At 38.1% G+C, this 16989-nt stretch overlaps 1 protein-coding gene across 4 annotated transcripts in view; it reads right to left on the bottom strand.

The window, feature by feature from the left end:
• Positions 1–16989, bottom strand: part of LOC105464946 (calmodulin-lysine N-methyltransferase) — a 410262-nt gene that overhangs the window by 238583 nt on the left and 154690 nt on the right. The window lies entirely within an intron of this gene.

Raw genomic sequence — 16989 nt, 5'->3', positions numbered from 1 at the left:
AAGGCCATGAGTAGACTAACACATTTGTCAACAATTTAATTAAATATTTTTAAGTCATCTCAAAGTCACATAGTGGTAGAGTTTTTTGTTTTCAAAGCATCACACTTGTTATTGATATGCTATATAACAGATAATACATTCAGAATTTTTCTTTGTTTATTAACAAGCCCTTGTAATTAACTTGCTTTTAAATCATAAGTATGATACTATTTTAATTTCTCTCACATTCACTACCCTATCATTTGAAATCACATTAAGCTGACTCTTAGAAGGCCACCTGGTGTAATACTATGACATTGAAGTGAGCTGTTCTAGTATGCAGGAAATACTGACAGTCTTCCATGCTAAAATCCATTTCTCTAACTGATGACAGAACTAGGGGAAATTAATTTTTGCTATTCATAAATACCTGACAGGTTTAATGTAAATGTTTTGAAAAAGACCTCAGCATATGCTGCACATACATTATATATGCGGCACTGCACTGGAATATTGTATTTGAAACCCATTTAATTTCTAGATCACTACTGCTGAAAGTGTTGAAATTTCTCAAATTACTCACAGATTGCAATTTTCTCCATATACATGTAAATAACAACAGAAGTCCCCATGAAACCTTTTAGTCATGGGAAAAATCAGCAATTTGACACTTAGGACAAATTTCTTTGATAGAAATACTATGAAAATGCAGGTAAATCTGACAAATCACTGAGCGTTAGCCCAGCTGGTCTCCTGTGGTCAGAGCTGAAGAATGTGTTCCAAGGAGATTGTGCTGGTTTTTAAGGTACAGAAGGGCTGCTGCAGAATGGCTGCCACCTCAGAAGCAACCCTAGCTCAAAGCACATGACACAAGATTTCTTGTGTAAAGGTGAACATGTATTCATTCCTTAGAGTATCATAGACTGTCTTAGATATACACACTAACACATTTATTTCAGTGTATATGCATAAATAAAATCCTGTGAAAGTTCAACCCGCTTTACGTGGTAGATATACTCCTGAATATTCATGTGTAACTACACAGGGAAGCTTTTCATTTTCATAAATTCTATCGGTGTCATAATAAAATCACCTTTAACTGATATAATTTTTAAATTTTATGTTGATTTTCAAGTTTGAGTATCAGTAGAATAATAACTGTATTTGATTGAAACACATCAAATAGGTTAAATCTGCGTTCATAATGATATTAAAGAAACAAACCAAACAAAACCTGATTGGTCTCCTTTGGAGGATGCTTGTGAACCCATTCATTCTTCGGAAAACTAGTAGTTAAAGGGAAAGAAATCAAGCATTTAATCTGCCTTTTCTATACAAACTATGCCTCAGGTTATTGATAAAAAGTTTCTCTTTATAAAAATAGTCCAACTAATAAATGAAAAAAGATAAACACATTAGAATATCACCACTTTGCAAACCCCTAATGAAATAATGGCCACTAACATCATAAAACAGACAAACAGAAACTTAGTAGAAGTTAAAATGCAGTGTACCATCAATGAAGTATTCTTACCAAAACAAAACAAAACAAAAAAACACCCCAGAATCAGATCAAGCTTCTTAAGTAAACTGCCAATTCACAGGAGAAAAATGCAAAATGCATTAAAGACCACAGAGATACAATAAGCAAATCCTGAGTGCAAGAAACAAGATGAATAGTCCAGTTTCTTCAACAAATAAGAAGTAAGGCAGAAGAAGCAAACAAGGGAGGGAAGCTGTAGATTGAAAGAGACAAATGCAATGTGTGGATATTGTTTGGATGTGATTCAAACTGACAATAAAGAAAAAGTTATGAAGCACTGGGGGAATCTGAATAATGATTAACTATTTGGTGATATTAAGGAATTAGTATTACAGTATGATAATGGTTTTCTATTAAAGTGTATCTTTTAAAATACACACAAATAAAATGGTATGTCTATAAATCATTTTGAAATAACGCAGTTAAGGGGGTGGCAACGAGTGGAAGGATAAATGAAAAGAGATTGGCCAAGTGTTGGTAACTGGGGAATGAGTAGCTATTTTTGTGCTCTCTACTATTTGTATATTTTTAAATTTTGCTAATATAAATAACTTATTTTTCATAAAACAATAACTAAGGAAATACTGTTTTCTTGTTAAATTCTAAAATGTGTTGCCTGGCTCATTCTAAGTTAGGAAATGACCCTTTGTGGTAAGAAGGGGGAAACTACAAAAAAAGAAAAGAAAGTTTATATTTATGACAATCAACAAAAGAAAGCAAGAGACAAGTTCAGCTGAAGAGAATGAGAATTTTGACTACATCCTTCCCAACTGGTTTGCTGCACCAAATAATCTCTCAATACCTTTCCACGACGAATTTCTCTAATTCTGTAGTTTTTAAAAGAACTACAAGGAATGAATAGGTGAAGCACAGAAGATTTTTAGGACACTGAAACTATTCTGTACAATACAATCATGGCAAATACATGTCATTTATATATTTGTCAAAACCCAGAATGTCAAAAGAGGAAGAGTAATCCCTAATGTAAACTATAGACTGGGTGATAATGTGACAAGGTAGGTTCATCAATTGTAACAAATGTAACAAACATTGAGTATATTGATAATGGGGGGGGGGGCTGTACACATGTGGGAGGAGGGGGTCATGAGGATGCTTTGTACTTCGTGTTTAATTTTCCTATGAACCTAACACTGTTCTAAAAAGTAAAGTATTTTTAAAAGGAAAAAAAGGAACTGTAAAACACTCATGAACATGTTGCACAAAATCAGAACACTGTGATTCTTACAGTGTGGCTGTAAGCTCTTAAAGCTCTATTATTGTGGCTTCTTAAAGCTCTATTATTGTCTCTGTGAGTAAATCTTTAAAATATTGTAGGATATTAAAGATTTGACATTAAACAAGAGTGGTAGCTCATGTCTGTAATCCCATTGAAAAGCCAAAGCTGGATGGCTTGAGCCCAGGAGTTCAAGAGCAGCCTGGGAAACAGAGAGAGACCTCATCTCTACCTATATATATATAAAAATATATATATATAGCCAGGCGTGGTGGCATTCACCAGTAGTACCAGCTACTACTAGGGAGGCTGAGATGGGAGGATCACTTGAGCCCAGGAGGTCAAGGCTGCAGTCAGCTGTGATCATACCACTGCACTCCAGCTTGGGTGACAGAGCAAGACCCTGTCTCAGAAAGAAAACAAAAACAAAAACTGGGGGTGGTTGTCAAGGAATAAGGGGGCTAGAGAAAATGGGCAGTGACTGCTAATGGGTATAGGGTTTCTTTTTGGGTGATGAAAATGCTCTATAATTGGTTGTAAAATTGTTTTAAAACTGGTTGCACAACCTTAGGAACATACTAAAAACCACTAAATTATACACCTTAAAGGGATTAATTGTATGGTATATGTATGAACTATATCTTACTAAAGTCCTTATAACAAAGAAAATATTTGGGGGCTTTTGTAATGGTTAATTTTATGCATCAACTAAGGGATTCCCAGATAGCTGATAAAATACTATTTTTGGGTGTGCCTGGGAATCCTCCAGAAGGGGCTGGCATTTGAATCAGTAGACTGTAAAAAAAATTGCCCTCACCAGTGTGGGTGGGCATCGTCCAATCAGTTGAGGGCCCAAATAGAGGGAAAAGACAGGGAATGGGTGAATTTGCTCTCTCTCTACCTGAGCTGGGGCATCCGTCCTCTTGCTCTCAAACAGGACTCCTGGTTCTTGGACCTTCGGACTCAGACCAGGACTTACAGACTTATACTGCTGGCCCCCTGGTTCTTGGTCCCTCGGGCCTGGACTGGAACTACACGACCAGCTTTTCTGGGCCTCCAGCTTGTAGACAACCGATTGTGCCTTCTCCACCTGCATAACTGCCTGAGCCAAGCCTTCGTAATAAAACTCTTTCTGTATATCTGTCTATATATACTCTACTGGTTCTATTTCTCTGGAGAATCCTAATAGAAATTTTATATCTACATGTATAAAAACAGGAAATTACTTGTGAATGCTCTTAGCATTATACATCTTCTAGGCAAACTATTAATTTCATAAAATTATCCAGATTATATTCAATTTATTGGGACAAAATTTCACTTTGAAATCTTGGGAAATAGGCATATTGCTTAAGAAATCTTGGGAAAGAGGCATATTGCTTAAGAGGCTTTCGGGTCTGATAGATCCAGATTTGAATCTTAGCTCAGCTACTTATTAGCTGTTGACCTCAGACAAATGAATTGTCTTCCAGCCTCAGTTTCTCCTCTATAAAATAAGTACACTAATTCCCACCTAATAAGATGATGATAAGAACTGCATGATATATGATGTTATAAACCAATTTATACTCAAAAAACTAGAAATCATTAAAATTTATTCTGTGAAAATGTATAGTAATATTTTCAAAAGAAAAGAATATCTCAGCCCAGCACGGTGGCTCACACCTGTAATCCCAGCACTCTGGGAGGCCGAGGTGGGCAGATCACGAGGTCAGGAGATCGAGACCATCCTGGCTAACATGGTGAAACCCTGTCTCTACTAAAAATACGAAAAATTATCTGAGTATGGTGGCACACACCTGTAGTCCCAGCTACTCAGGAGGCCGAGGCAGGAGTATTGCTTGAACCCAGGAGGCAGAGTTTGCAGTGAGCCGAGACCACGCCACTGCACTCCAGCCTGGGCATCAGAGCAAGACTCCATCACAAACACACACACACACAAAAAGAATATCTCTTTAGTATTTTTAGGACAATTTTATAATAATTACTGTTGGATTTCAGTCATCAACAAGCTAAACATGAACAGTTCTAAAATAATAATCTAATTTGCTATATATTGTGTGTCATCTAACCTATAACATTTATATAAATGCCTGAAAAATTTCCAGTATTACTACTACTATAACTACTAATGTGTGCTATCTTAATCTCACTTACCCTTATATAAAATAAAAGGCTTTAAATGAATATTTAATGAAAATAATACAAAGGGATGATTAACAAGCAAAATTGGTTGTTTATGAACTTTGCACTTATGGAGAGGCTCTTAAACTGCTCAAAGTAAAAAGAAAAGATCTTAATATATCTATTGTATAGAGGCATAATCTCTATTGTATAGAAGGCAGGCAGAAAAAAAATCATTCAATGATTTAACCATTACAAAAACATTTGCTGGATTCCAAGTAGTGTGCCAAGGCCTGGTGGATTAATGATGAACAGGACATGGCCTTTGCCCATCAGGAGTCCCAGTTACTGTGACATACAGGTAAATACGCAAATAATTCCAACAGAATGAGATAAAGGCTAACAGGGGATATAAAAAATATTTCTGGAGCATAAAGTAAGGCATAGCTAACTGCAAAACTAAGAAATCCTTCAGCACCATGGAGTGGTAATGATTAGGAAAAGGACAGAATTCTCAAGTCTACATGTCTAGTTCATTTATTCACCAAACATGTACAAGTGCTGGTGATACAGAGATAAACAAGTTAGACCTAATGCCCCCAAGGAGCTTCCAGTATAACATGGAAAGTAGGCGATGTAAATAATTACATTAATGTCTTAAAAGTGTTACAGTAGGACATAATGGGCGTTAATGAGAGTAGATGGCAGAAAAATCTCAAGACAATACATTTGCATTAACATTTTAAATTATTGTGGAGTAGTTTTTCTTTCTTTCTTTCTTTTTTTTTTTTTTTTGAGATGGAGTCTCACTCTGTCACCCAGGCTGGAGTACAGTGGCGTGATCTTTGCTCACTGCAACCTCTGCCTCCTGGGTTTGAGTGATTCTCCTGCCTCAGCCTCCCAAGTAGATGGGATTAGAGGTGTGTACAACCATGCTCAAGTAGTTTTTTGTATTTATAGTAAAGATAGGGTTTCACCATATTGGCCAGCCTGGTCTCGAACTCCTGACCTTAAGTGATCCATTCACCTCAGCCTCCCAAAGTGCTGGGATTACAAGCATGAGCCACCGCGCCTGGCCTATTGTGGATTTTTAACCTCGGCATCTTAGGGAGACCCCCATCTCTACAAAAAAAAAAAAAAAAAAAAAAAAAAACTGTTTTAAAAATTAGACATGATAGTGTGCACCTGTGGTCCTAGTTTCTTGAGTCCGGAAGTTCAAGGCTGCAGTGAGCCATGATTGCACCACTGCACTCCAGTCTAGGTGACAGAGAGAGATCTTGTCTCAAAAATAAATAAATAATGTTAATTAACTATTTAATAAGTTATTGTGGATTTCTGTGAGCAAATCTACTAATTGTACTATCAGTTTAAAGTTTTAAATATTAAGATGATGACTGATTACTTACTTGCTATATAGACAGATCTAGTTTACTCTTTACACTATAAATTGACATGGGCTTGAATAATGTAAAGCAAGCAAAGCATAACCCTCATGTAGTCTAAAACGAAGGTTTCTTTTTTTTTTAGTATCCATGCCACTATAATCCTCCATTAGCATGCATGGTTGACAACTGACTCCATTAGGAGCTCAAGGAAGGTGTAGTATAAATTTATGTTTTTCTATACTTATAGAACACTCACAGATTCTTCTGGCCCATACACTTCCCTCAATTCTATTTACATTTTAAATGATCTCTACTGATACAGAAAGAATATCTGTGTGAAGTTAGCAGTTTCCTTCTCTCATTTGTACCAGAAATATTGTGTACTGGCTACCCTTGGGAAACTGGGGAGTCCAAACAGCTTCTCATACTTTATCTCCCTGGAAGTTAAAACAGCAGACTATATATTGTTTTATAATAATTTCCTTTAACTTTACTCCTTACTGATACAGTGCACTTACAGAATGAAAATACTCTCCAACATTCATTCTAGCTTTTTATTCTATTTATTTTCTCTACTGTAATCTTGTCCTCTTACCAAATTTTTCAGCTTGAGGTATGTTATAGATTTCAGATTGTCTTTAAAGCTAACCACAGCCGAAATGAAAACAGATGGTAAGGGATGTCCAGTGTACCCTGCTTGATGATGAAGATGAGGGAAGGGGAAGGAGGAAGAATGGCAGAGGAAACAAGGAGGAAGAAAAAAAAGAAAGGAGGAGGAGAAGGAAAAGAGAAGAAAGAGGAAGAAGAGAAGAAAAATAAAAAGGAGAAGACCATTAGCAAAATGGAAAACAATAATAATAATGCACATTTGGGTAGAAATGTTCCCATTCTTAATAAAATAGTATCTCCAAGTATCCAAGGTTAGTCCTGGAAAAAGCAACTCCTGGTTATGGGATGGGGGGATTGGAGAGTAATGTTACTGGCTACGAAGATGGGCTATATTATCCTTGAATTTTACCACTCCTGTAGTGGTTTTAAAACATGAGCCCCTAATTTTTTTATATTCTATGTCCCCATCCCTTGAATCTAGGCAGACTTGTGACTGCTTTGACCAATAGAGTTCAGTGGAAGTAATGCTCTGTGACTTCTGAGGCTAGGTCAGAAAAGGTTATACAACTTGTATTTGATCTTCTTAGAATACTTGCTCTCTGGGCTGGGCGCAGTGGCTTACGCCTGTAATCCCAGCACTTTGGGAGGCCGAGGCGGGCGGATCATCTGAGGTCAGGAGTTTGAGACCAGCCTGGCCAACATGATGAAACCCCATCTCTACTAAAACTACAAAATTAGCCAGGCGTGGTGGTGCATGCCTGTAATTCCAGCTACTTGAGAGGCTGAGGCAGGAGAATCACTTGAACCTGGGAGGCTAAGGTTGCAGTGAGCTGAGATCACGCCACTGCACTCCAGCCTGGGTGACAGAGCGAGACTCCATCTCAAAAAAAAAAAAAAATGTTTGCTCTCTGGAGGCTCCTCTCTGAACCCAGCACAATCATGCAAGAAGTCCAAGCCCCAGAGAGGTCATATATAGGTACCCTAGTCTATAGTCCCAATTAAACCTTTAGGTCATCCTAGCTCAGTTATCAGACATGTGATCAAAGAAATCATCTTAGAAGTGGGTCCCCTTGGCCAGGTGCGGTGGCTCATGCCTGTAATCCCAGCACTTTGGGAGGCCAAGGCGGGCAGATCACCTGAGGTCAGGAGTTCAAGACCAGCCTGGCCAACATGGTGAAACCCCTTCTCTACAAAAAATGCAAACAGTTAGCTGAGTGTGGTGGCAGGCACCTGTAATCCCAGTTACTCAGGAGGCCGAGTCAGGAGAATTGCTTGAATCCGGGAGGCGGAGATTGCAGTGAGCCGAGATTGTGCCATTGCACTATACCTTGGGCGACAGAGCGAGACTCCGTCTCAAAAAAAAAAAAAAAAAAAAAAAAAAAAAGTTGTGACTTTACACAATTAATATTGGTAGGCTTTTATTTTTTTCATGCAGTGAAGCTAACCAGAACAAACTTCATTACTAAAAGTTTGGTGCTGTTCTAACAAAATCTAAAACACATGGCATTAGTTTTGGAACAGTACTCTAGACGCTAACACTGAAGCATAGATAAAAAATGTAACAAAGATGTTACTGGAACTTAGGAGAAAGAAGATCCTTGTGTGACAGCTTGAAATTTGGTAGTACTGTGGCCTGCGATAGTATGAAAAAAGGAAATGTACTTAATAAATTTGTGATCTAGCTAAGGAATTCTGCAGGTGGAACACTGGAAGTGCTACCTGGCTTATTCTTGCTGCCCATAATAAAATGTCAGAGGAGAAAGATGAACTGAAGAATGAACTATTCCATTTTAAACAAAATTTAGAGGTAATGTAAAGGATCCAGGACTTGCTGGGTTAAAAAACTAAATTTGTTTCTCATTCCCAGACTCTTCAGACAGGAAATACTTCTCAAATTAAGAAATGCCTTCAAGGTAAAAATAAAATCCCAGGTCCTATCAAGAAAGCATCTCAGAGTGTGGCTATAAAACCCTCAATGACCCCAGAATGATTTAAGGTAGTGCATTATAAACCCTTTCATACAGACAAAAGAACTTCTGAAGATCTTAAGGCCATGTGTAGAAGACCTCCTGTGATAACAATAGGGTTTCTAAGTATCTTAAGGGGATTGTCCCACAGCAGCCTTACAGGGAGCCCAAGAGAGAGAAGGGCATATTAGTGAGTGTGGTTTTTGTCGAATGTAATAGATTGTAACATACACAGTAAACCTACAAAATTTTTCAAGGAATTGTATCAGTTTAGACAGAAAGGGACAGATAGCATATAAAATAAAAAGAGGGGTCAGGCTTGGTGGCTCATGCCTGTAATCCCAGCACTTTGGGAGGCCAAGGCAGGCAGATCATGAGGTCAGGAGATCGAGAGCATCCTGGCTAATACAGTGAAACCCCGTCTCTACTAAAAAAATACAAAAACTTAGCTGGGCGTGGTGGCATGCACCTGTACTCTCAGCTACTCGGGAGGCTGAGAAAGGAGAACTGCTTGAACCTGGGAGGCGGAGGTTGCAGTGAGCCAAGATCGTGCCACTGTACTCCAGTCTGGTGACAGAGTGAGACTCCAACAAAAAAAAAAAAAAAAAGAAAAAGAAAAAGAAAAGAGAGGTTGCATAACTGTGAATGTATTTAATACTACTGAACTGTACACTTAAAAATGGTTACCTTGGTAAATTTTATGTTACATGTATTTTACCACAATTCTATCTTATTTTTATTTTTAGAGACAGAATCTTGCTGTATTGCCCAGGCTGGAGAGCAATGGTACAACCATAGCTCTCTGCAGCCTCAAATTCCTGAGCTCAAGGGATACTCCCATCTCAGTCAGCCCAGTAGCTGACATCATAACCTATCTTTATGGAAGGTTGAGAGCAAGGGCTCTGGAGGGAGATTACTACATTCAAACTGAGTGGCTCTGCCACTTACTAACTACATAATTCTAGGCAAGTTGCCTAACCTCGTTATGCCTCAGTGTTCTCAACTATAAAATTGGGATACTAGACTGGGCGTGATGGCTCAGGCCTGTAATCCCAGCACTTTGGGAGGCCGAGGCAGGCAGATCACGAGGTCAGGAGATTGAGACCATCCTGGTCAACATGGTGAAACCCCCTCTCTACTAAAAAATACTAACCATTGGCCAGGTGTGGTGGTGCACACCTGTAGTCCCCAGCTACTCAGGAGGCTGAGGCACTGGAATCGCTTGAACCCGGGAGGTAGAGGTTGCAGTGAGCCGAGATCGTGCCACTACACTCCAGCCTGGCAATAGAGCAAGACTCTGTCTACTAAAAAAAAAAAAAAAAAAAAAAAATTTGGGATAATAGTGCCTACAATATAAAGTCATTCAAAATAAAAGAGATAAAGTGTAAAATGCTGTTAAAAACAGTATTACCTGGAGCGGAGCATGTAATAAATGTAAATCCATACCATTTACCACAAGCCATATTCACCTACATTATGTTACTTTCAACTTCAGTGTCAACCTTGTGGAGGTAGGTTGTGCTGATATTATTCCCAAGGTACCTGCTGAAGATACCAAGTTTACAAAGTGTATTAGTCTGTTCTCACTCTGCTATGAAGAAATGCCCAAGACTGGGTAATTTATAAAGAAAAGAGGTTTAATTGACTCACAGTTCCACATGGCTGGGGAAGCCTCAGGAAACTTATAGTCATGGCAGAAACCACCTCTTCACAGGGCGGCAGGAGAAAGAAAGAATGCAAGCAAGGGAAATGCCAGACACCTATAAACCCATCAGATCTCATGAGACTCACTCATTATCACGAGAATAGCATGGGGGAACTGCCCCCATGATCCAATTACCTCCACCTGTCCCTACCTTGACACTTGGGAATTATGGGGATTACAATTCAAGGTGAAGATTTGGGTGGGGACACAAAGCCAAACCACATCGGAGAGATTAGGTGCATAATTCAGGATAATACAACTAATAACTAATAGAGTCAGTCTTTGAATTTATATTCTCTGACTCTAAATCCATTGCTTTTCCGTTGTATCGTGTTGCATTTGAAATAAGAGGAGAAGGTACAATGACCATCACTTAATAGGGAAAGAAATTACTTCTCTCAAAGCCTAAGTAATTCACTCATGACGATATAACCAGTTAATGACAGAGGGTTGATGAGTAGAAGTATTGCATAGTAATTTAAAATGCTTTGAGGGCTGGATGTAGTGGCTCACTCCTGTAATCCTAGCAACTTGCGAGGCCACGACAGGTGGATCGGGAGGCTGAGATAAGAGGATATCCCTTGAGGGTAGTAGTTCTAGACTAGTCTAGAACTGGGAAACATAGTCTGGGCAACATAGCGAGACCCCATCTCAACTAAAATTTAAAAACTAGCTGGGAATGATGCTGTGCACCTGTTGCCCGAGCTACTCAGGAGGCTGAGGCAGAAGGATCACCTGAGCCCAGGAGTTCTCAGCTATGATCATACCACCATGTACAAAATTAAGATAGTACAACTGTCTCACTGGGTTGTTGGGACCAAATGAAATCATGCATGTTGAGTTTGAAGCACAGTGCCTGGCACATAGTAAAACTTTTTAGTAATGTACATCTCCGGTGTCCTATGTCACACTTTTTTGTTTTGTTTCGTTTTTAAACATACCATGCTGATTCAACTCTTTCCTTTCTGAAGTCTTTGTGATAGAAAGAAGTCACTCAAGGCTTATGTTTAATTATCTTTATGAAATTATCCTTAATTCTTCCTTTGCTACACCTTGTACTAAGGCAGAGAGGGAGAGGTACTTAATAAAAATAAACATAAAATATTTTCACTTATTGCATGGCCTTTCAGTTCACAGGGGAAAATCATAATGAAAATTATACAGGTTCAAAATTATGACCTGGAAACCTGTTTTGGGGAAAAAAAAAATTTAAGTGATACATATAATGCTCTCTACAAACACATATCTCTGCTTCAAAATATGTTCCAATGGAAAAGTTTATGTCACTGTTTGTTTACTAACACATGTATAGAGGGAAAAAGTTCAATTTCCACCAGTAGAAGGAAGCAATCTATTTCACCATGAGTCTGGAACAGCTTTAACAAGTCTGAGATACACAATAGCAGCAATTTCAACTTTGCTAGCACTCTATCATGCTGAAGCATCTCATGGTGCTTTGTGATAGCTTTAAGAGTTCATCTATCCTAGAGGTTCAATAGTTAAAAATCAGTTCTGTATCACTTTCATTATATTTGGCCCAAACAGGTTAGTAAATTAGTGGTACCTGTTTATTTTTTAGACATCGTTATAAAATAAGAATAGACAACAGGGAAAGAAGTATCATATGGGAGGTATATACTGGACTACCTTTCCTCCAAAAGCTGGAGCCTATCTTCCCCTTTTAATATCCAACTTTCAACACTTCAGCATTGTCTCTTCAGCATAACATGTTCTAAGACATTCTTCCCACTCACATGTGTCACGAATATGCACTCACTTGATTTCATCTGGGTACGTCTACCTAGCTAAGCCCCATCCATCAGAAATATACATCATCATCAGGTAGTTAAGGACACTTGTACTCTGGAGAATACAGAATATCATTTACCTTCATGACCTACAGGTTGGAGTGGGAGAGAAGTGGCTTTTCCACACAGGTTTTTTAGAAAACTCTGCAAAGGGAAGCAGCTTAAGGTAGGGATTTGGGGGTTTTTATAGAGGTAATTAGAGTAAACAATTGAGTTGACTAATTTTTCAAAAGTCTATTTTTATCTGTAAGAATACACAGTAGATTCATGCTTTCTATTGTCACATTGGATTATTCCTCCTACTTTCACAGCAGCTGTTTTAGAAGTGACCTTTGGCAAACATTATGTGTTTTATTTTCAAAAATAACATTGCAGAAATCACATTAATGTACAACATATCTTGAAGGTGTACAGAAACCAATAAAGTCAGTAATATATAAAGAATAACGCAAATAGTTGCACCACATGGCAGGCAATGACCACCCATAATGGCTCCTTCCTTGATGATTCTCCATGACTAGAATGACCAGAGAGACAAGACTTGCATTTCTGGCTAACAATAATGCCAAAAAGTACAAAATGTTCTTGAAAAAAAAAAAGTGTTTTTGTTTTCCTTTTCTATACTCCTACATTATCTCTCCTCCAAAATTGAGTAGCAGAGGAAGATCTGTAGCACTTCCTCAATTTCCCCACACTATCCCTACCCCCTAAGCCCCACAAAACACTGGCTGGCACCAGAACCAAGATGGGTAGGTAATTTGTTAAGTGAAAAGGAAAACTAACTGGTTTCTCCAAGAAAAGCAAAATAAAAAAATTCAAGTGTATGGAGACGGCGTATTGAAAAATCACAGTGTAAAACATCATTCACTTTAGGAAACAAATTAATTAAACTGCTAAATGTCAAACAAGACCCCTTATTATTCATGTCAGTGAAATTTCAATTCAGTAATAGGTGTGATAGAGATGTCACCTAATTGTTGATGATCTTTCTAACTAAATTGTTCTCACACAGTAGCATCAGGGCCTTGAGAGATGAAATATTTATGGCTGTCAAAATCTTTCTCTTAGGGTTACCAATTTGGCCTGTAACTTGAGGATACTGCCGTTTTCCACTTTGTTCCCATTACACCTTTCAATACTTTCTGATTACTTGGAGATTGCAAAAAGGCTGGACAGTCCTCACTATAGGCTTCAAGTTAAAATAAGAAGCACCACTCCCTGTTGAGATAGTGACAGAGGTATTAGAGAGTTCTGTGCAAAAAGAAAACCATCTTTTTGACTTCGGTTTCTGTTCCTTCAGAATAAAATCCCATACTTACAATAGCACACCCCTTGAAAATTACAAGAGTCTGCTGAACAATTTAGCGAAGAAAAATTATTCTTGTATTTTACTCAACATATTGCATTAATTCTTAAGTTGCTCATAAAACATATTAATCAAAATTGAAGACTTCTTTCTAGACACAGATTGTTTCCAGACACAGTGTATCCTCTCTGATACATTTTTGCATTGTCTTCATTCAACAAAAAATTTTTGAAACAATTATTTTTGGTCACTTTAACAAATGCTTTTAGTTTTTAAAAGAATGTGGTTATAGTTCCTGTTTTTTTTTAAAAGGAAATACTAATCAGAAACTTGATTAACAAACACTCATGCACATTTATAATATAATAATAATTTAATTCTCAAAATGATGATTCAAGCTCTTCAAAATCACAAGAAGACCAGACAGGGTGGCTCATGCCTGTAATCCCAACACTTTGGGAGGCTGAGACAGGTGGATCATTTGAGGTCAGGAGTTCGAAACCAACCTGACCAACATGGTGAAACCCCATCTCTACTAAAAGTACAAAAATTAGCTGGGCGTGGTGGCACATGCCTGTAATCCCAGCTACTCAGGAGGCTGAGGCAGGAGAATCACTCGAACCCAGGAAGCGGGGGTTGCAGTGAGCTGAGATTGTGCCGTGGTACTCCAGCCTGGGCGACAGAACGAGACTCCATCTCAAAAAAAAAGACAAAAAAATCATAAGAAGCTTCCTTAATTAGAAAGATTAAACTATATTTAAAATAATCTTATGTTTTTAAGTATTTTAAAAATAGTATTTAATAATACTTTTCTTGAAAGGTCATATAATTAAAATTAAACATATAGAGCTTTACTAAATATTCAAGGGTAATGAGTTAATAGTATCTCTTTATAACTATCCCAAATACAATTATTTTGATATTTAGAGATGCAATCCTAAATATATTTAGAGAGGGACAAAATTTTTTAACCTTTGGGGAAAAAAGGAAGCTTCCTTTAGTTATATTCACTAGGCAGTAAAGACAAACCTCCCCTTCATCCATGTCCTCTGTCCCCTGAATCACACTATCTGGCTAAGACTCAAGCCCAGATCAAAAGAAACCAACAAAAATTAAACTAGAAAATGCATGCTAAAAATAATTTAACTGCATGGCTTCCCCCTGGCCTAACACTGTGGCATTTACTTCATTAAGTGTTTCTAAAAAACTCGCAGTGGGAAAGGTACTTAATTTATTTACTGCATGAGTCTAATGAGAACTGTGAAAGAAATTTTAAGTAAACTGGCATGGTTTGGAGCAGGATTACTGGAACATTTGATGTTTCATATGAGGCGCTCTTTTTTGCCCATCAGCCCCCCTGGTGCATTTCACCATAAGCAATGAAACAATTTTGTTTGGCTTCTAGTATATATTTCCTGACAGAACTTTGGTAATAATGAGAAGTTCTCAAAAAATAAAAATTAAAAAAAAAATAGCAAAGAAACTTGCTTCTCCGTGACTCTCGTTCTTTAGACTTGTTCTTTCTCATAAATAGAAGCCACTGCTTGTGCTCTCCCAGTTCATGTATCCCAGCAATGTCTTGACAGTCTTAGACTACAAATAGGTAAAGGGACTAAAAACCAAGTAGCCACAGACTAAAGCTGGTATCTTTACTTTCTGCTTTCTCAGAGGAGTTGGACAAAGAAGAAAACAGAGCTAGCAACCCCTAACTTGTCTTTTCACTTCAACTTCCATTAGTTCCTCCCAGCTGTCTACTACAAATTTCAATATGTGCTGTAGCTTTAAACTCAGAATTTCTAAAACCAAAATGATAATCCTTCTACCCAAACCAGTTCCCCCTCCCAAATCACTGACTCACTCATTGGTGCCATGGTTACTCCCATTTTTCAAGGTCATATCTTTGATTCATGTAACAGAGTAAGTCCTCCAATTTCAGATTTTTCCTAGAAGTAAGATCTCTGTGACTGACAGGTGAAAGAATTGCCTATTCCATTGATCATTCACCTCCCCTAGTCCCATCTGTTCTAGGATATTCCACAGAGGTTACAGATACCCTTACCGGAGCCTGAAGAGCTACCTTTGCCAGATTGTAAGCATTTTGACCGAGTTTTACAAGTCCCTTTACACCCAAATCCAAAGTTCTACCTAACTCCTCCCAGTCTCACTGAAAAGCCTCTACTAGTGACCAGAGCCACTCTCCCAAAAAGCTTTCAGACACCAAAGCCAGCACTAATCTGGCAGTAGATCAAACCCTCCCTTACGGAAATTCATAACACAAATGAGGCTCCAGTTACTTCTAGGTAAAATCTTTGCAGATAATATTATGATGTTAATCCTAAAACTTCTGTCTTTCCCTAGCCACTGGCTTCTCCAACTCCTTAAAGTTAAAACATAGAGATTAAGACACAAAAGTATATCAGGTCAGCTTTATTTGCCTCTTGGCCTGATACAAATAAGTGAGTGATCTACACAGGATTACCCAACTTCTCAGAGGCTATGCAGTTCCCTTGCTTGTAAATATACCAAGTTGTCATTTGTCCCATCCCATAAGTCATAGCAGCCATATCCTATGATTTATGAGTATCCATCATATTCCTTTTATATATACTTAATTATCTTAAAATATTCAGGAAGGATATGGGGAAGAATCTAGGCATGAATATCATTGCTATAGCAACAACCGTTGCATATAATTGACCTTGCATTTTATCTTTCAAAAGTTTCTCCTATTAATGTAGTCATTCAAACTTACTTACTCTATCTATCATGTGTCAGGCCCTAGTCTAGGAGATGGAAACAGAGCAGTGAACAAGACAGAAAAGGTCCCTGCTCTCATGGCATTTACAGTCTCAATAGTTCTTCCTTGGCCTTTCTTGTCATCTCAGCATCCTTTGTTTTGGAATTGGACATCCTTGATCAATCCGTGCGGCCTTCCCTCTTTTGCCTTTCTGCCTAGCACAAACTAGCCACTGTAAACCAATGTCTACCTGCTCCCAAAGCAAAGAAGCACTAGGCTTGGTTAGTTCTTTGAGAGCAAAAAGCTTGGGCAAACTTGAGACACTCTGGGCCCCCTATATCATGCCATACTAAAAATGCTGCATTCAATAGGCTCACCTCTCTGTCAGCCCCTGTATCTAGTCAGTCACCAAGGTCTGGCAGAAGGTATTTTTCCTACATTATCTGGCATAAACATTAAGTTTTATCTTATTCCTAAACACATTTGCCCTTCTTGGATATAGGTCCTAGCCCTGGACAATTAATTCAGATTCTTCACCTCCTCTAATGATGCTTTTCCTGCTGGCCTCTATATAACCATTCACCCTCTGATT

Source organism: Macaca nemestrina, chromosome 13 (genome assembly GCF_043159975.1).
Source record: "Macaca nemestrina isolate mMacNem1 chromosome 13, mMacNem.hap1, whole genome shotgun sequence".
NCBI classification, from domain to species: Eukaryota; Metazoa; Chordata; class Mammalia; order Primates; family Cercopithecidae; genus Macaca; species Macaca nemestrina.
The sequence above is the reverse complement of the archived record's forward strand: the minus strand, read 5'-3'. Positions and strand labels throughout refer to the sequence as shown.